The sequence below is a fragment of the Odocoileus virginianus genome, chromosome 4 (genome assembly GCF_023699985.2).
Source record: "Odocoileus virginianus isolate 20LAN1187 ecotype Illinois chromosome 4, Ovbor_1.2, whole genome shotgun sequence".
In the NCBI taxonomy this organism is placed as follows: domain Eukaryota; kingdom Metazoa; phylum Chordata; class Mammalia; order Artiodactyla; family Cervidae; genus Odocoileus; species Odocoileus virginianus.
In genome coordinates this window covers 30,517,854-30,538,515 of record NC_069677.1, presented here as the reverse complement: position 1 = coordinate 30,538,515, position 20,662 = coordinate 30,517,854, and the positions used below count along the sequence as shown (strand labels likewise).

At 37.6% G+C, this 20,662-nt stretch overlaps 1 long non-coding RNA gene across 2 annotated transcripts in view; it reads left to right on the top strand.

Moving 5' to 3' along the window:
* The window catches only part of LOC110136434 (uncharacterized), a 129,945-nt gene that overhangs the window by 89,199 nt on the left and 20,084 nt on the right, over positions 1–20,662 (top strand). The window contains exon 3 of one of the 2 annotated variants that reach the window (XR_002313655.2): positions 12,117–12,418. The exons of the other annotated variant lie outside the window; for it this stretch is intronic. This is a non-coding gene — a long non-coding RNA (uncharacterized lncRNA). Of the gene's footprint in view, positions 1–12,116; positions 12,419–20,662 lie in introns of those variants that run through there. 2 annotated transcript variants of the gene reach the window in all.

Below are 20,662 nucleotides of genomic sequence, written 5' to 3'. Positions count from 1 at the left end.
TAAAAGAGAAGCCAAGTTAAGGTCATTATGTGCAGCTAAGGCTATGGCCCATGGCCTGTAAAGAAATTGAGAATGAAATAGTTATTATAAAATAAACTGCATTGCAAGGCTATACAGCTCTATTAAAGTATGCAGATGCTATTAAATGCATGAAGTATTTTATATAATATAAAACTATTCCATGCTGCTATTTAAGTCTGATATTGTTCCCCACATTTAATTCATAGTTTTCTGCAGGGAGGCTCAGCAGTAAATGGTTAACATAGTCCTCAGCAAGCCAGAGTCATTGAAAGTGCTAGTTGGTACCTTTCATTAAAATTAAGGAACTAAGTAAAGCCCCAGAATGCTTTCACAGGAAGTGACTGAGAAGCACAGACCTCATCACTGAGGACCACCCTATCAAGAGAGGAAACATATGTATTCATCTTTACTATCCTTGGAACCTAGTGCAGTACAAGGTACATAGATTTGTTGTTTTGTTTGGCAATGAGTTTTGTGTGTGCATGTCCCAGAATGGATCAGTATAATGGTTTCTTGTTAATGCTAAATTGAAGTCTTAGTGTAATATCCTTTAAAACATTCTGTGTGCCCCTCCTTCTCCTCCCCCAAAAAGCTGAAATAGGATATACATAAATTTAAAAAGGGAAAATAAATTAGAGTGGCGAATGAAAAAGCAAGACAAACCCCAAATAAGTTTTTGGATGGGAAAAAAATCCAAATCAATAATAACAGGAGCATTAACATACCTAATTAAACATGATACTTAGAATTGGGGCAGTGGGTTAAGTTGGAACATTGATGTTTAGCAAAAAGAATTCATTTGCATGAGGAAATCAGGGTTGTCATCAACTGCTATTATAGTTTTAGTAAGTTTTTAAATTTTCATCTTTTTCCTTTGTACTTTTCCATCACACACACACATTATAACCAGATCAGTGGGGTAGCCAAGAGAGCAGAATTTATATTGCAAAATGAACGCTGATGGTTAATAGCCAAGCAGCATAATGAGCCACAATTCTGGTGGAGAGTCCAAGCTTACACAGATTGCTCAAGTCTAAACAGTGACCCTCCCAAGGCTGATGATCTCCTCAGTACTCTCCGATGGCCCAGGCTGTGGGAGGCCTCGTAAATCAACCCCTGCTGTAACTGCTGCTGCTGGAAATGAGAAGGCGCAGCCTCGTAGATTTCCTCTGTGATGTGAGGATGGCACGGAGCACTCCACTTGGTTTCCAGCGTGATTCCGTTCGTGGTGAGGTTGGGTACATGCTAAACACCTTTTCTTCTTCGGGACAGTCTTTAGCCAAATCCATGTTCCAAAATCAAAACATTTTACCTAGGCCTAGATTATTTATGTTTTCTTGCACAATGGAGAGTGAGGGGATGAGCAATACAGTAGTGAAGGGCGAGATTCCTGGTGATGACAATAGCTTATGTTTGTTAGGTGCTTTCTGTGAGCAAGGCGTTAGGTTAAGCCCCTTTAGTGCATGCTGCCATTTAATCCTAACAAAATTCTAATGAGTTAAATACCATTCTAAGCCTCATATTAATGAAAAAGAAAATGAGCTTTATAAAGGTTAAATAACTTGCTCAAGTAGCAGAACTGAGATTTGAACCCAAATCTTGACTGATCCCAAATCCCATGCTTTTAATCACAGTATATTGGCTTTCCTTGAAAAGGAGCAAGAGAGAACTAAAATTTGTTACAATGGTCTATCTGGACAATGCTTTAATGTCTTGCTTTACTACCATATGATTCTTTTAGAATTCAGTGAAGCTAAGACCCGTTTGGTAGATTTTCTTCTGTTTCCAGAGAAAGGAAGAGATTAAAATGAAAGCTCTTCCTTTGGCAGGGCGTGATTGTACTCCTTGCCTCTCAGCATCGACCCACCTTTTCAGGCTCAAGTGAAATGTCATCTTCCCTGAGTAAACTTTTCCAACAGAACCCTCACCCGCAAAGTCAACATTAAGCACTCTTTCCTGCACAGTCACCACCACACCTTATACATATCATTTCCTCTCTTCTCTGCATCTCGAAGATTTCTAGAGGGCAAATGTAGATTCATTTCCAAAGCACAACTCGAGGGTGAGAAGAGATTGTAGTACTGAGTTAAATCTTATTGAAATCGTATAGTTAGATGTTTTTATTGACAATTTTAAAGTGCCTAAGGAAAGAACAAAGACCCAGTCAAAGCTGATTAATATGTATAAAATAATTTGATCCCAGACCAGATGCCTTTACACAGGTGAGTCATTTGTCACATGGGTACCTGGTGAGAGACGACTGTGTTCAGGTTCACAACAGCGTAGAGAAGTACCCCGGGCACATGTTGGCTGCTGCTGATGGGCCAGCACCTCTTCTTTCATTTATCGGAGTTAATTCAAGCACTCCTGCAGAAAACATCATTTGTATACTGTGCCCTAAATTGGGTAGTGATCAGAAGACTGAAGTGGTTTTTTTCAGGAGAGGTAAATCACCAAGATGAACATAATGGCAAAATTCTTGATTTTCAAAGGACTTATTTTCTATTAGAGAAAAACATGCAGACTTTTGCTTCTACGTATGTACTGTGCTTGCCGCTCAGTTATGTCCGACTATTTGTTGACCCCGTGGACTATAGCCCACCAGGCTGCTCTGTCTATGGGGATTCTCCAGGCAAGAATACTGGAGTGCGTGGCCATGCCCTCTTCCAGGGGATCTTCCCAACCCAGGGATCAAACCCAGGTCTCCTATATTCCAGCTGGATTCTTTACACCTGAGCCACCAGGGAAGCCCAAGAATACTGGAGTGGGTAGCCTATCCCTTCTACAGGGGAACTTCCTGACCCAGGAGTTGAACCAGGGTCTTCTGCATTGCAGGCAGATTCTTTACCAGCTGAGACACCAGGGAAGCCCTTGCTTCCACCTATATCTAGTATTTTTTTGTTCTGACTTATCACAGAAACAATTTTTTATTTGCTTAACACTTGACAGTCTATGAAGCACTATCACATTCATTTATTGTTTCATTTATGTTCAAGAAAGGCCTCCCAACCAGCATCCTGCTGATGCTAAAGACCTAACACTTCGTTATTTCTTATATCCAGTTCCCAGGAATTAGAGGCAATCAGTGGATAGTCATGCTAATTTAAGATCATGCTGATGACATAGAGAAGAGGCTTAGCTTTTGTTATAAAAAATCAAAGGAGCGTGTCCTAGGCTAGACTTCTCTATTGTAATAAATCAGCCCCGGTTGCATTTTTAGCTCTTAGTCTAAAGGAAAAAATAAAATATTTTCTACCTTAAAAAACACCCATATTGAAACTGCAGCACTTCTTTTATGCTCGATCACAACTTCTCATTGTGATGCTGTCTTCCTATTGAGATGCCGCACCTCAGGCCATTTCTGCACAATTGTAACCAACTGTCATCAATAAAGTCAAGAAAACAAGACAGAAGATTTTTTACTGTGGTTGTAGTTTTGTTTTGTTTTCAAGAAAGAAAAGCAGAAGACAGGTAACTTTGACAACCAGGAAAAAACGCTTTTACAGATAAATGACATGTTTACATCCATTTTTTTTTCCCTATCATAAAAGCACCCAAATCAGTTTCCTCCTCCTAATTGATGACAGTGGACTGTATTTGAGAGAATGGCACATTGCTTTGAGGATCAGTTGAGTCAATTTTATTAAGGCTTAAAGGGGTGATAGGAGATTAATGTTTGCCTTCTTGGCACTGACTGTGCCAGCCTCCTCCTGAGAAGGAAACACAATATCACTCACTGAGCAGAGACAGTAAAGATGAGTTTTGCAACCGGTTGGACCCTGAGGGTCACACACCCCAGTGACAATGCTGTCAATACAACCATATCCCACCAAATAATAATGCAGTCTTAAATTTAAGTATAGCTCCAGGCCAGATCATTTCTCTTTTGAAATAGCAATTGGCTTACCAACCATGGGGGAAAAAAAATTGTGATTCTGGAAATAAGCCAGAAAGTTAAGGCATTATGCTTGTTCAACAATGAATATTCTCCTCCAAAATGGACATGACTCATTAGTACAATTAGCACCAAAATATTCCCCACCACCCAAGTCCTAGCAAAGAAGCAAAAATATCCATCACTTTCATTAAAAGAGGAACAGGTAAAAGTGAGTATCCAGGTTTTCAATTGGTTTGTTTCTACTTTCCAAATCCAAAGAAATGAAAAGATTATGAAATTCTATCATTTGAACAGATAGGAGAGCTTGTCAGACATTCAGCCAGTGAAATATCAGTTGAAAGCGATAATTAAATTATTTCCATTTAAAAATGTCATTTTCTATATGAGGAATAACGTTCTGAGGATGGTGACCTTTTCTCTCTCATTAGGCTCAGAGAAAATAAGCAGATAGAGAGCATGAGCTATTTAGATTAGATGAGGAAGACTTTTTTTGATGAGGGGAGAACACTAAATGGGAAAAACTTTCTCACAAATTCTTGAAAACTAGGCTATATTTTCTGTTAGAATGGGTCTAATTGAAGTTTTAATTAGGTAGGGATGAAGAAACTCTTTCTTAAAAAGAATACTTTAGCCCCATAACTCCTTTTAAGATTAATCTTCCAGTTTTGAAATAATTGTGGATTCACATGCAGTTGTAAAAAAGAGATGCCACCCTTTATCCTGGAGGAGGACATGGCAGCCCACTCCAGTATTACACTTTTCCTTCCCCTCTACCCCTAACACCTGCCAGCCACTAATTTCTTCTTCAGTTCTAAAATTTTGTGACTTCAAAGTGCTATATAAATTGAGTCGTCCATGATGTGGCCTGTGGTGGTGCTTTTCACTCAGCTTGATTCCCTGAAGATTCATCTAAGTTGATGTGTGTGTCTATTGTTCCTTTTTATTGCTGAGTAAAATTTTGTGGTGTATGTTCCACTATTTGTATAGCCATTCACCCACCTCAGGACATCTGGGTTGTTTACAATCCTAGGCTATTTTAAATAAAGTTGTGATAGACATTCACTTACAGATTTTTTAAAAGTATTTATTTATTGTTTTGTCGCTGCTTTGGGTCTTAGTTGTGGCACGCAGGATCTTTCCATTGCGGCCTGTGGGGCTTCTCTCTAGTTGTGGTGTCTGGGCTCTCTAGTGTGTGGCTGAGGCACACGGGTTTAGTCATTCTGAGGCATGTGGGATCCTAGTTACCTGACCAGGGGTTGAACCTGCCTCCCCTGCATTGGGAGGTGGACTCTTAACCTCTGAACTGCCACGGAAGTCCCCACCTACAGATTTTTATGTGAACATAAGATTTTATTTCTCAGGGATAAATGCCCAGGAAAGCAGTTTTTGAATTGTGTAGTAATTGGGCATTTGGTTTTACAGGAAACTGCCAAAGTGTTTTCCAGGGTGACTGTACCATTTGAATTTTCACCAGCAATGTAGGAGTGATCCTGTTTCTCCAATTACTGCTGTCATTAATTTTTCTTTCAATCATCCTGATAGGTGTGTAGTGATATCTCATTGGTGTTGGTTTTAGTCTTCCTTTCCCTAATGGCTAATGAGACTGAATATATTTTTAGCTTAAGTGAAAATCATGTGTATACCCCCTGGTGAAATATTCGTTCATGTCTTATGCTTACTTTCTGATTGGATTGTGTGATCTTTACTACTGAGTTTTTAGAGTTCTCTACATATTCTAGTTACTAATCCTCTGTCAGATATGTAATTCAAAAATATTTTCTTCCAATGGGTAGTCTGTCTTTTCATTCTCTTAACGAAAATCTTTAATGAGAGTCTTCAGAGTTCAAATGATTTAAAATTTTGCTGTGATTGAAGTTATCACAAATTTTTCCTTTTATGGTTCATGTCTATGATCACTTAGTCTAGCCCTAGATCCTTAAAATTTTCTATTTTTTCCTGAAAATTTTACAGGGTAAGATTTTACATTTAAATCCATGATTCATTTTGGGTTAATTTTTGTATAAGGTGTGTGGCTTTGGTGAGGGCTCATTTTTTTAACCTATGAATATGGAGTTTTCTAGGACCATTTGTTGAAAAAACTATCTTTCCTCCATTGAGTTACTTTTGTAACTGTAGAATGCCACAACTTTTAACACCAGAGAAATTTTCATATATTTAAGAAAAATACTTGTTAAAGCTTAGAGAGTGCTAATTCTGAGTGTAGGCATTCTTCTCAGCTCTTTACATAACTTTATTCATTTCATAGCTCAGTCAGAAAAGAATCTGCCTGCAGTGCAGGAGACCCTGGTTTGATCCCTGAGCTGGGAAGATCCCCTGGAGAAGGAAATGGCAACCCACTCCAGTATCCTTGCCTGGAAAATCCCATGGACAGAGGAACCTAGTGGGCTGCAGTCCATGGGGTCGCAAAGAGTCGGGCACAGCTGAGTAACTAACACTTCATTTCACTCATTTAATTGCCTCAGCAAATTATAATTCATTTAATTACTTTAATAACTCCTTGAGGTAGGTATTTTTTTGTTCCCATTTTAAAGATAAGGAACCTGAAACATTGCCAGGTTAAATTGTTTGCTTAAAATCACAATGCTGGTAAGTTGGTAGCTAGGATTTGAACACAGACAACATACCCCTGGAGACTGTGCTATTTACTTTTGTGAGAACTGTACCCAGGTTTAGCAAAATACTGAACATTTTGCTATTTTCCTCACTGTTATCCCAAGATATTTGAACTAGTGTAGGAATGAAAGAATTTTCCACGCATCCCTCTTTTTAGGTATCATGTGTTTGATGTATTATTCATGTTAAAACCTACATATCTGTGAAAACACAACAGAAGAATCCAAAAGCATCCCATTATTTTTAAAATTTGGAGTCTATTCCACAAGTTGAAGTTCTAGATGTTGACACTTTGACCTTCCTGTTACCTGCCAACCAATTCTTCCCCCTCAGGGCTTAAAAAAAAAACCAAAAACCACAGAAATCCACTGGGGAATTCCAGTGCTATTGTCATTAGCCAGTAACTGAGCTTGGGGCTGGCTACTAAAATCAACTCTTTTTTTTTTTTTTTTTAAACATCTGTCCTTTCAAGTTTGCTTCCTGGTTTCTTAGGGTAAACACAGCCAAGTGTTCATGAAAAATGAAGGCAATGTAGAAGGGAACAATGTTAGCAATGCTGTCAGGGATAAATGAAAAATGGAGATGCAGAATTCCCATTTTGTTTTAAACACAGGAAGAAAAATAGGATTTTAAAATATAAACAATGGCAGATTATTTGTAAAAATTATACTTTTAATAAAAACAAAATACCTTGTTTTTACTGTAAGAGCACTTTGGAATTTTTATTTCAAGAAGTATTTCTGAAGTTGCATAATCTGACGCAGATGAAACAGCTCCTTCTCAAATGTGAAATCAGACTGACATGGGTTACAGGAAAGCTGTTAAACTGAGTTTGAAGAATTCCTTATTATTCTGTTTATCTGTTTATGGAGTAACTTCTCGTGTTTTCTTAAGTGAGAGGCACTGAACTAAGAATGGTTCTTGTGGTACTCTGTCTTCTTGAAAACAGGAAAATGGGATAAAATCTAATTGAAATATTTTTGAAGTCTCAAAAAGAAAACTAGTTGGTATGATCTTAAAGTCCCAGGATGTTTTAAAGTTGTACTCTTGATTTTCAAATGTGTCTTCAAACTAGATTTCCAAACCTCCTAAGATGTTTCTGTCACTAAAATTGGATAGATTTGTGCGTGTTACATATACAAGATTGTTTAGAAATTTCAGGATCATGTCTACAATTGATAAAGCTGCTACAAGGTAGTGATAATGGGGTTTATGGGATATAAACCACATAATTAGGTACTTCCGAAGTCACAGATATATGAAATAAAATATAGCACTTTGGAATCTTCGATCTGCTTCTTGCTTCTTTTTCCACCCCTTCTCTGCTTAACACTCTTGGTCTTTCTTCTGCTCTTTTTTATTTTCTGCCTCACCTTTGTATGTGGAGAATCCACGCCATGTGTGAAAATAATAGTGCCTGCATGCGTGCTCAGTGACATCCAGCTCCTTGTGATCCCACAGACTGTGGCCTGCCAGGCTCCTCTGTCCATGGAATTTTCCAGGCAAGAATACTGGAGTGGGTTGTCGTTTCCTCCTCCAGGGGATCTTTCCAACCCAGGGATTGAACCCGCATCTCCTGTGTTTCCTGCATTGGCAAGGGGATTCTTTACCACTCAACCACCTGGGAACCTGCAAATAATAGTAATATTTAAGCAAAATTTTAGATTTATCTATATTTATATGTAAAAGAAATTCTGAATTACAAATTCATTTAGGGTAAGGGTCCCTGATGAAGCAGAAATAGTGAACATTATATTTTATAATTTTTAAAGGATTCCCAGAAATGTAAAGAAAATAAAGTCAAAGCTGTTCTTACTGGCTTAGGCTATAGGAAATGTAGGGCATTAGGAAAAGACTAGGTTTTTCAAAAATTAATTTTCTCCCTGTTTTCCTTCTCTTGTGATAGAAAGGCTCAATATTATAGCGAGACATTTTAACCCTGTAGGTCGTTTGTGTTTTGAATTTCTTTATGAAAATCTATAAGGGCAAAAGTAAAACAGAGTGTCATACATAGACTCATGTCTCTGAGAGACTCATTGGTGAGACAATTTCAAGATAATCAATTAGATAAGTTGCTTGTTTTTCATTAAATATTGATACAGTTATGACCTTCCAAATGGCCTACCTGCTTTGTTTGGTAAAGCATAGGTTTTTACAGGACCCTTGAGTGACCCTTTTAAATGTAAACTAGATAATGTTAACTCAAAACCTTCTAATGGCTTTCAATCTCACTCAGAATAAAATCCGGAGTCCTTTCAATGGTCTCACATGTCCTATACAGTGTGTATCTCATGTCCCACTGATCTCATTTTCTCTCCCTTCGCATCTTCAAGTTTGCTCATCCATCTGCCTGGAATGCTTTCCCCCCAGTATACGCCCATGTTCTCTTATCTCATTCAGGTCCTTGGTGAGCTGTCCCTTTCTCACAGAAATCTTCCTCGACTGTTTCACATAACCACTCTCCACTCAGACTCCTACCATTTCTTATTTCCCTGGCTTTATTTTTCTCCCTAGTACTTTTCAAAATATAACATTAATTATATTACATATTTATCTAGTTTTTAGTTGTTTGTGTTGTTTTATTTTTTCTATTCCCTACTAAAATATAAATCCAAAACTGGTAGACATTTCTAGTTATTAGTAATGTTTTTAAGCATATAAACAGGTTTTGGTGCATGGTATGGTCTCAGTAGATATTTGTGGGTGAATGCTTACTAGATGAGGTAATGCTTACTAGAAGATGAAGTCTTCTTTCAACAAAAACTGAAAGCAATCTGCCATGTCTCACTTAATATTGAAAAAGAACTAGGGACAGAGGAGAGCAGAACAGGCAAGATCACTGGTTGGATACCTATAATTAAAATTTCAAAAAAATGTTAGTCATGTAGTTTCATACTTTAGGGTATAATTATGAGAGAATCCTATCAGTTCAGTTCAGTTCAGTCGCTCAGTCATGTCCGACTCTTTGCGACCCCATGAATCACAGCATGCCAGGCCTCCCTGTCCATCACCAACTCCTGCAGTACCTAAATTAGTAAGTCAACTAATTGAAATTTCTCTTTCTATTTTGCTGCAGGAGACAGTGCAGTTACAGTCTCAGTCCACAGAACAGTGCCACATTGATTCCAGAAAACAGAATGTGGCTTGGAGGGAGTTTTGCCCCACACAAGCTAGTTGAGCAAAAACTGTATAAGCAGCTTTGAAGTTGCTTGGATTGGGTTTCATTCCCAACAAGCCATTATCTATGTGCATGTGGTTAAGTTGATAGTGCTTTCTTAATTTCAGTTCTTTTCTTCCTTAATAAATGGGAATACTATCAGTGTTGCATTAGGTTCCTAGAATTGCTGTAACAGACTACTACAGACCTGATGGATTTAAAAATTTAAGATATTTATTCTCTCACAGTTTTAGAGTCCAGAAGCCACATAATCAGTATTTCTGGTCTGAAATCAAGGTGTTGACAGGGCCACGCACTTTCTGGAACTCTAGGTTAGAATTGGTTCCTGCCTCTTCCGGCTTCTTGTGACTGTTGGCATTCCATTGCTAATGTCTGCCTCTAGCTTCACATTGCCTTCTCTCCTTTTTTTTTTTTTTTTTTTTCCTTCTCTCCTTTTATCTGTATTATCTCTCTCTTTCTTAGAAAATACAAGTGATTGCTTTTCGGGCCACCCAGATGGCCTAGAACCATCTCATCATCTCAAAATCCTAATTTAGTTAAATCTTCAAAGACTGTTTCCAAATAAGGTTCTGGGGATTAGGGTGTGGATCTGTTTCAAGGGTCCCTTTTTTAGCCTAGTGCAGAAGTCCTCTAAGGATTGTTTTATATTTGATGAATTTAATAACTTCCCCTTTCCTTTTCCCTCCCTTCCTCTGGATCTGCCTATCTCCCATAGTGCTACCTCCTACCCTCAAGCTCCATAAAACTGAAGTAGGATATGCCTGCCCTTGGCATACCCACTGCCTTTCAGTCCTTCCTCCCGTTAGTAGTCAAAAACATTTATTTATGAGTTATTGGGACTTTCCTAGTGGCTCAGAGTGTAAAGAAACCTCCTGCACTGCAGGAGACCCAGATTCAATCCCTGGTTTGGGAAGATCCTCTGGAGAAGGAAGTGGCAACCTACTCCAGTATTCTTGCCTGGGAAAACTAAGTATAATGCCCTTGACTTCAGCAGGATTTTTTTTAAAAAAAGAAAGAAATATTTTCTATCCATAAGTAGTTTACATTCTGGTATGGGAGGTGGATAGTTGAACAGTCACTTGTAATAAAGAAAGAGAGTAGGTATATGATTAGCACAGAAGTATCTGCAATGAACAGGATGATAATGAAAGGATTAGTAATTGTTATTGAAAGGTCGGGACTAGAGAAATTATCTTGAAGCCAGTGAACTGGGCCTTGAAGATCAGAAGGATATGATGTTGGAAGAATTTTCAGATTGGAGAAAGCACAGAGGAGAACATTCCTTATTTTCTCTGGAAAATCAGTATCTTCCCACTTCCCTCTGGCTGCCCTAAACAGTCCCCTGGCTCAGCCCATCCAAACCTGCTTTTTTGTTAGAGCATCACATGAGGAAATACTCTCTTCTCTCAATATCCCCACAATTAGCTGCTTTAATCTGGGTATTAAAAGGAAACTAATGTGATTAATCTAATTCACTATTATGTTATGTGTGGCTGCGAGCTCCTCAAATCTACAAGTCAAAAGAAGAGTTAAATAAATTTCTGTTGGGATTTTATGCCATGTAAAATTATATCCATGAAGAGTATGTTCCTAAATCACTTCTATTAAGAAAGATTACTGTAAACTAAGAAAATAATAAGCATAGAAAATATTTCAAATGAGAAAAATGCTTAATTAAGCAGCATAGATTCTGAGCTGTAGAAGACCACTTCATTATTTTTTATTCTCCATCATGTCAATGTTGTCAGGAGAAAAGAATTCTGCCTCCCAGTCTCATTCCTAGCCCATCCTCCAAAAAGAGAAAAGAAAAGAAAAAAAAAAAAAAACCTTGTTTTTAATTTTCTCTTCACATTTTCTAAGAGGCAACTTGGGAAGCAATGGGCAGAAACAAATCACGCAACCTTCCCCTTTTTTTCAGCTAATTCAGAATGAATTGGATTTACACAAGCAACAGTGCTTTAGCAAAACCGTTCCTATGGTTACACAGAAGGCTTTCTAAATGTGGCACAAGATGCAGGCAGCCAAAATGACTTGACTGTTTATGTTAAATATGAAGTCTATTCCCTATTGAAATTTAATGATCTACTAGCTGCATTTTAGCAGCTTGCACCCTGATAAAATTAACATTTTGAATACATTTGGAGAGATAAATTGCTTTAGCAATTGGCGAGTATTCACTCATTTTTATTTGATCACATCAGTGATTCAGATGAAAGCATTTCCCCCTGTACTATTAGAAATTGGGTCTACAAATTATCCTCATCTCTGTGCCTCTAAATCCCTGAACACATTTTATTATCTTTTTGCAGGTTAGCTGGTGCCAGATGTTAGACCTCACACTTGGGAAGAGAGCTCAAAAAAAAAATTTTTTTTTTTCTTTTATAGCAACCGAAGAGAATCAACATTGATTCTTGTTGCATCTCTCGAGCCATCCAGAAGTGCTCAAATCCAAGAAGGTGAACAGTTCAGACGGGGTGAAGTCTTCCCTACCTCCTCCTACTTCTGCTGAATGAGAAAGACAATCTGTCTGTTTTGAAAAGCTGACAGGAAGTTGGAGCTGAGAAAAATATATTCACTGCATATTTTAGCCGACACCATTCAAATTTACGACATGAAGGCATTCCTTGATGTCTGTTACTAGGAACCTCCCATTCAGCAAAAACAGAAAATAAAAGCAGCCTACAGGATGCCAACTTCATGTATTTTTTTATATGTTTAATTCAATTCAGCTAATATTTATTGAGCATCTGCTATAGACCAGGCATGTATAAAGGACCATGGCCATGGAAATAGACAGTGTTCCTGAACACAAACAGCCTTTGATCAAGTAGAAGAAATGGTGATAAATCATGTTATGTCAAGTCTATCTTCTCAATAGCTGACAATGTATATCTCCATATCATCTTTACCATCTTCCGTCAATGTAATCGCTTCCCAGGTAGCTCAGTGTTAAAGAATTTACCTGCCAGGCAGGAGACTTGGATTTGATCCCTTTGTCAGGAAGATCCTCTGCAGAAGGAAATGGCAACCCATTCCAGTGTTCTTGCCTGGATAATCTCATGGACAGAGGAGCCTGACAGGCCACAGTCCATGGGGTCGCAAAAGAGTAGGACATGACATGACTGAGCAGCTGAGGAACAACCACCACCAAGACAAACATGCTACACAAAATAATTTTGTTAAAGATCTGAGTTATTAGGGAAGGTTTATTGTACACGTATCACTCAGAGTAGAAGATCCTGACACATTGTCCCTGAATCGCTCCTCTGTAAGGTCACCCACTGGGCGATTTCTTCTCCTTTCCCTCTTTCTCTGTGCTGTGCTATGCTTAGTCACTCAGCCATATCCGACTCTTTGCAACTCCATGGGCTGTAGTCTGCCAGGCTTGCCTGTCCATGGGGGATTCTCCAGGGAAGAATACTGAAGTGGGTTGCCATGCCCTCCTCCGGGGTATCTTCCCAACCCAGGGACTGAACCCAGGTCTCGTGCATTACAGGCAGATTCTTTACCAGCTGAGCCACTAGTGCAGCCTGAGAATACTGGGAGTGGGTAACCTAACCCTTCTTCACGGGATCTTCCCAACCCAGGAATTGAACTGGGGTCTCCTGGATTGCAGGTGGATTCTTTACCACCAGGGAAGAACTCCTCTTTCTCTGTAGAGCCCCAATTCACTGTTTTCTGTGTCCTTCCCCCAGAATCCCTCCATCAAAATAGGTTTATGCTCAGAAAAATTGTCTGCTTTTCAATTCAAGACCCAAGTCTTCGTTTTCTATAACCAAGAAGTATGAACCTTGTATTCTGATAGATGAATTAATTCTATGACATACAGCTACAACACATTTAAATCCCTGAAACACAGATTTATCAAAACTTCTGTAGCCTTCCCTTGGTAGAGGCAAAATATTTCATCCTAAATAGAAAATTAGACAAGTTGGACATTTAATAATAGTTTAATTATAATTTATCTCTTGAGATGAATGTACTTAACAAATCTGACTCTAGAGAATTTCAGTATGTTTGAGGAAATTTATTTTAAATTGGCAAGTAGAAATACATTCATCACATATTGATTCCCTTGTCAGGTTATTTCCCAAATTTAAGTTACCTCTTAGAGTGCTTTAATTAGTCATTCTAGAAGTGATTTCTTATGATCATTATTATTAATATTTTTGTTGAAAATTTTAGTAAATTTCTCCCTTTGGAACATTTATCAAGTGAATAAAAGATGCATATGTGCCTTTTATTTTTGGAAAAAGAAAGCTTTAAGAATCTATTTGTTCTTTCAGAATAAGTTTAAAAGACTAGTATCCAAAATATGAGAGACTTTGTGAAATATTTGTCTAGGACTTTATAGATGATGTCCTGAAGTCTGACACTGTGTTTCAAAGGTGATCTCTATCTTTGTGAGAGAGTACATTTTAACAACTGAGGATAGTTCGGAGGAATTCTAGTTGGTGTTTTACAGCTTGAGGCATATTTTAGAGAAAACCTGCTCCTCCCACCCCGTTCAAAGAATATGAGGATTCCTGGGAAAGACCTGACAATTTCTTAGGCAAAGTACAGAATATTCTCCCCAAATTCAGCTTCTACACCATCTATTATTAACCAAAAAATTTCCCTTTTTCCCCCTTATTTGTGTTTAAAATGAGCCCAAACTCTATTAGAATATTGTTCTGATTAGAAATTTATTTCTAATAATTAGTGATATTGGACCTCTTTTCATGTCCACTCCAATAACCATTTAAAAATTAATTTCTAGATCAAAAGTTGAGGTAGATGTAAGTTAGCTTCTCCTCAGAGAATAGTTCTTCATACAGCTCCATAAGAGTAGATCTTGGATAAAAAACCACAGAGTTGGTTCTTCATTCTATAAGAATGGCTCATGTAGGAGATGTGAATTTTTTAGTATAAAAGTGAAATTATCAAACTTGATTTTGGACAGATTGGAAGAAGATTGTTGTTGTTCAGTCATTAAATCATGTCTAACTCTTTGCTACCCCATGGACTGTAGCATGCCAGCCTTCCCAGCCCTTCACTCTCTCCTGGAGTTTGTTCAGACTCATGTCCATTGAGTTGGTGATGTCATCCAACCATCTCATCCTATGTTTCTCTTCTCCTCCTGCCCTCAATCTTTCCCAGCATCAGGATCTTTTCCAATGAGTCGGCTCCTTGCATCAGGTGGCCAAATTATTGGAGCTTCAGCTTCAGTATCAGCCCTTCTAATTAATATTCAGGGTTGATTTCCTTTAGGATTGACTGGCTTGATTTCCTTGCTGTCCAAGGGACTATCAAGAGTCTTCACTGGCAGCACAATTTGAGAAAAGGTTACAGAGGGCATCACAGAAATGACAATATGGGGTTATGAACATGAATGCCATGCCAAGTCAATCAGCTACATGGTTTTTACTGCAGGAGACAGATTCATTTCTATGTAACCAAATGCCAAGAAGAGCATAGGTCTACAAAAAAAATAGTTTTTCCAACAAATGATGAATCATTTTCCTGTCCTAAATTCACTATTTCAAAATCAAACAGGAATAATATTATACAGTATCTTAGAAGACATATCTGCTCTTTCCACTCTTGTCCTCTTTGCCCTTTTTATTTTGAGAGTTGGGTAGGGGGCATGCTATCAGGGAGTGCCAGATGGATATTAAAATAATGCCTCTAAAATATTGATAAATCAAGTACAAATATAAGGAAATTTATTTAATAATTGTTTCTGATGTGCAATTTAGGAGATTTAAGTCGCATTTTCATGGGGTAGAAACAGTTAATATTCCAGGACTAATTTCCAGAGTTCGCATCAACAGTCCATGCATAACATAATGTAAGATGTATTTAAATACCCAAAAGTAATTTCATCAGGCAATGAGCCACGGTGTCTTTTCCATTTGTTCTTAGTCAGAACACACTCACTGGTTCACTCAGCATCTATCACTTTTATTTTGTATCAGATACTCATTGTCTAGAGTAATAATGGATAAGTGATCCAAAGAATAGAGTATTGCTTTGAGCTGCTGACACATTGCAGAATGCTGTGTTATGCAGGACTGTACTGCTAGCCAAAATACCCACGTTCAGCTCTGAGCTCTTTGCAGATAGCATGTCATTGCTCCCACATTTCTGTATAAAATGTATTGTATAGTGGATGATTAAAAATGGAAGGCTTTCTCATTTTATTCAATAGAGTAAGAAATGGTATCAATGTATGCTATGTTTAATATTAATCATATCCCTACATATACACGTTTTTCATGAAGTATAATTAAAATCTTGCTTTTTATTTCTTTGATGTAAAGTGTTTTTAAATAATAACCAATTTGAGACAAAAAATAGACTTCTTTTATGTTTTTATGTGAATTGTTTGGGATGCAAATTTGCATTAAGTAAAATTAAAGTTCTTCAGGGGGGAAAAAAAAACTATCTCACCAAAATGCTACTGATTAATCAGTAAAGAAGATGGTCAAGGAAACACCTTTTGCAATTTTACCAAGAATCTGAATATGTGATTATTTTCAAATGTGCTCACATTAAACACAAGAATAGAAACCCAGGAGAGATATGTCTTTATCATCTGTCTGATAATGCCATCATTACATGAATGTCGTGGCAAAGTAGACACAGTTTACTACAGAAAACAGATAAGACACTCTTTTTTTTGTTGCCACACAAAAGGCACAAATATGGGTGTATTTTGAAATATAGGAAATATATATATGTGAGTGTGTGTGTGTGAGTGTATAAGCATAATTTTTAAGAGATACAGACCCTAGAGTTTCAATTAAATGGAGTCTTCAGTTCAGGGAGAAGATAGGGTATATTGGTTAAGTGAATTTGTAAGTCACCAGATTTTGGGAATCCCGTTGGCCTTATGGAGTTCTATATGCTCTTTCCTTACACACGGTTAGACACAAATATTGGTTTTCTCTGCTGCTTTATTGCATACAATGCAGAGCCTATGTCTGCATCTTTCATTATTTGGAAACTTGAATTTCTTCAGGGTGCTAACTGTAACCAGTAGCCTAGATCCAAGATTTCCCTTTCCAAACCACATAGCAGACCCCACCCAGTAAGTGAGAGAAGTGGGGAAACAGACCTAAGCTACAATGTTGTTCTGTGAGTGGATGCAATATAAAAAGATGTGCAGTATTGTAAAATTGTCTGGGTATCTGAAAAATACTGTTTTCTAGACTTGAAGTTGTGGGAGATTACATAAAATGCATACTACCTCATGGTATTTTTGCTTGCTCTTACTAAATATTAGTATTATTATTTGCTTATCCACACTACAGATTGAGTGTGTCCATTATTTCAGTGTGGCTTGTGGAAAGTTCTTTCTAACTGAATTGTAGACAGTTGATGCTTTTCTATAATTATATTTATAAAAGATCATAAACAGCCTCATCTCTGCTTGGAACTGCCTTGAATATCTTCTAGAAATTTGGTATAGCAATAGTCATTTAACCATAAAGACTTTTCTTGACCTGTAATATTAGCTAAGATTTTAATTGGATAGTTTGCTGCATGATAACATAAAATAAATATATTTCATTAATTTTGGTGTTGACAGTGTTTGAATATTTGAACACAATTGCCACTGAAAGTCACTTACATTCAGCACGCAAGAGTTACTATTCTTTCTCTCTGGTGAGGAAAATTCTGCTGGCCTTTATATTAGAAGAGAATGACATGATTGCCTTCCCATCGCAGGAGGGTACTTAACTTGCTTTTCCATTAGTGTGAGTGGATTCACATCGATCCATTTGCACTCTCCTGCTTTGTCTCCCTTGTGACTGAGCGCACCATTTCTGAAATGTTGACCAAGGTAAAGGAGCACTATAGATGACTGAGCACTGCCATGTTCTCTGCTGGAGGTGTTTAGGCTCTGGTATTATCCGGTTATTTGAATGGATCTCTTAACCAGCCAGTCCTCTGTTTTCTCCTCTGAACGGAGTAACTGAGAATAGGTTATTCTATGTTCATAGAGAATTTTTTGATGATAGTGTATGACCATATTTTTGTCTCTTCCCTTCAAAAAATGTTATTAAGAAAATCTTCATCTGTAAAGATGATAAAATAATATAATACAGTGGTCAATTTATACTCCTCACCTAGATTCAAAAACTATCAATATTTTCCCACATTCCCTTTATTTTTATGAGCCATTTGAAAGTAATTTGCAGTCATTGTGACACTTTAACAAGTTCAACCTGAAAGTTCTAAGAATATGGGTATTGTTCAACATAACTATAATACACAACTTTAAAAAGTAATTACCTAAAAGTTCCTTTTATTCCAAGCCATATTCAAATATCTCCATTTGACTCAAAATTGGATTTTATACTTCTCTTTCCCCCATCTGCACTAAAGATCTCATTATGTGCCTCACATTACATATAATTATTACTCAAGACAGCTTATAGTGTCATAAATTGCATGAGCTTTAACATGACAGTAGTTTTTCCTTTAGGACCAGCTAATTAAGAAAATGCATAATCGCAAAATTAAGTTCGTGAATAAGAATCCCTAGTACATGGTAGTTGTTTAACATTTCCTTGCTACATATGTGAATTTAGTAATGTCTTTAGTCAACATTGCATTTCACTAAGCACAATTGCAACTGAATATATTTGTAAAACAATAAGACATTACTGTGTGAGAGGCATTTTAAAGTCAGTCTATAGGCAATGGCACCCCAACTCCAGTACTCTCGCTTGGAAAATCCCATGGAGGAGCCTGGTAGGCTTCAGTCCATGGGGTCGTGAAGAGTCAGACATGACTGAGCGACTTCACTTTCACTTTTCACTTTTATGCATTGGAGAAGGAAATGGCAACCCACTCCAGTGTTCTTGCCTGGAGAATCCCAGGGATGGGGTCGCACAGAGTCGGACACGACTGAAGTGACTTAGCAGTATGACCTAATAAAAGCTAATATGATTTAATCATTTGTTTTGCACCTGGTATGATGCCAAGCACTGAGTACTATTATGTAGAGACTGGGCAAATTAAGTAAGTATCTTGCTGAAGATTTCAGAGTTGATAAGAGAAATAATCGCTATATAAATGATCTTGAGGGCTGATCACATATGATGCATGCATGCATGCCAATTTGCTTCAGTCCTGTCCAACTCTTTGGGATGCTATGGACCATAGCATGTCAGGCTCCTCTATCCATGGGATTTCCCAGGCAAGAACACTGGAGTAGGTTATCATTTCCTCCTCCAGGAGATCTTCCCAATCCAGGGATTGAACCCTGGTCTCTTATGTCTCCTACAGTAGCAGGGGAGTTCTTTATCACTACCACCACCTGGAAAACCAGTGATTTACAAGTCAATGCTGGCTGTATGTGGGGGTGCCATCTGGCCTCTTGCAATTTTTTCTCAGCCCCCCTAGCAGACAGGTTGCTGTCTGTGGGTCCATGCAAACCTCCCAGCAGAAGCACTCTCAAGCATTCTGCTTAATTACTGCTGTCTCCTTTAGGGAACTTTTACCTCTATAAGGAAGCCCTTTGAAATAGGAAGGATCAGTGCACAGTTTTTTGTTCAGAGACAGCTTTGAGCAAGGTCATGTCTGTTTCCTGAATGGACAGGGTTAGGATCAGAAAACTGGAGGGTTTCCCAGCTCGAAGAGAGCCAAGTTTTCACTGTGTCATTTCATTATTCTCTTTGAAGTAAATTCCCAGAAAATCAGACACACCCATATCCAATGTTAAGTACAAAACATTTCCTAAAGCCAACTGGGCATGAGTCAGGAGTTTGCTACCATTGTGGAATGTCCCTACTTTTGTTCCCATCTATTAATGGAGATAATCGCATATTTCCTGTGACTTCAGGCAGTGAAGTTTAATTCAGCACAGGCATTTTAGTGCAAAGGACCCTGAATTGTAAAGAGGAGAAATCAGTAAAAGTAAAAGATCAACATTACCTAACACCTGGTCCCATCATAACTGCAGAGTTTAGTCTGTTTTTTCTACCTGCCAGTATAGACTGTTTCTTGTATTTATGGCTTCGTTTCCCATGAAGTGAACATTTTATTATTGAGTCTATAAATCAGTGGTATGCTAATTTAAAATCCATGTAGTCAAACTCTTACAGAAAAAATTTTCCTAAAAATGTGAGTAGATGTTTTGAAAAAAATAGCTCCCTGAAAAATATCTGGCCTGCATTTGTTCTCTTTTGTGGATTTAACTTTAAATCTGCTAACATATTTTTTTAAAGTAAACTATATTAAATGTCAATAAAGAGTCAACATTAATCATAAGAGTGATCACTCCTCTGTGTGAGAAAAAAATGATTCTTATGGATATAAAAATCTCTGTATGAGTTGCTTTATAAACAATGTATGGAGAAGAAATCAAACAAGGTTTCACAAAAAAATGAAATGTGGAATTAGTCCCATGACTTTTTAGTCACCCAGTTTGTAAATGTTCTGAATGCCTTCATTTGGGGACCTCAGTAAATACTAAGAAGGGGAAGCAATTTCCTATCCTGTCTAGTCAGGGTGTCATTACTGCTATAGAGTCTCTGAGCTAATGAGCTCATAGGAAAACACAACCCACCACAACTTGAAATAGTCCTTTTGCTCTCCTGTCTCCTCTTCATCTTATGACTTAAATTGTTGTGTAACCTACTGAAAATCTAAGAATATTAGCTCTCAGTTACCACTTATTCAACCTTAACCTTTCCTCTCACAAATGCCAAGTCCTAGTAGGTCTAATCAGCATATTTTATTTTGCCCTTTTCCATAAGTTATTTGATGGTGTTGATTTGCTGCTACAGGAAGTTAAAAAAAAAAATCCACCAGCCTTTGAATGTATCTCAGTCCCTTAGGGAAAATAGCATTTTGTATCACTTCTTGTTGGGCTGTTTTCAATAGCTATGTTCCCATTTTGGAAGTCATTTAGGAAAGTTTACTTGTACCATTCCCAT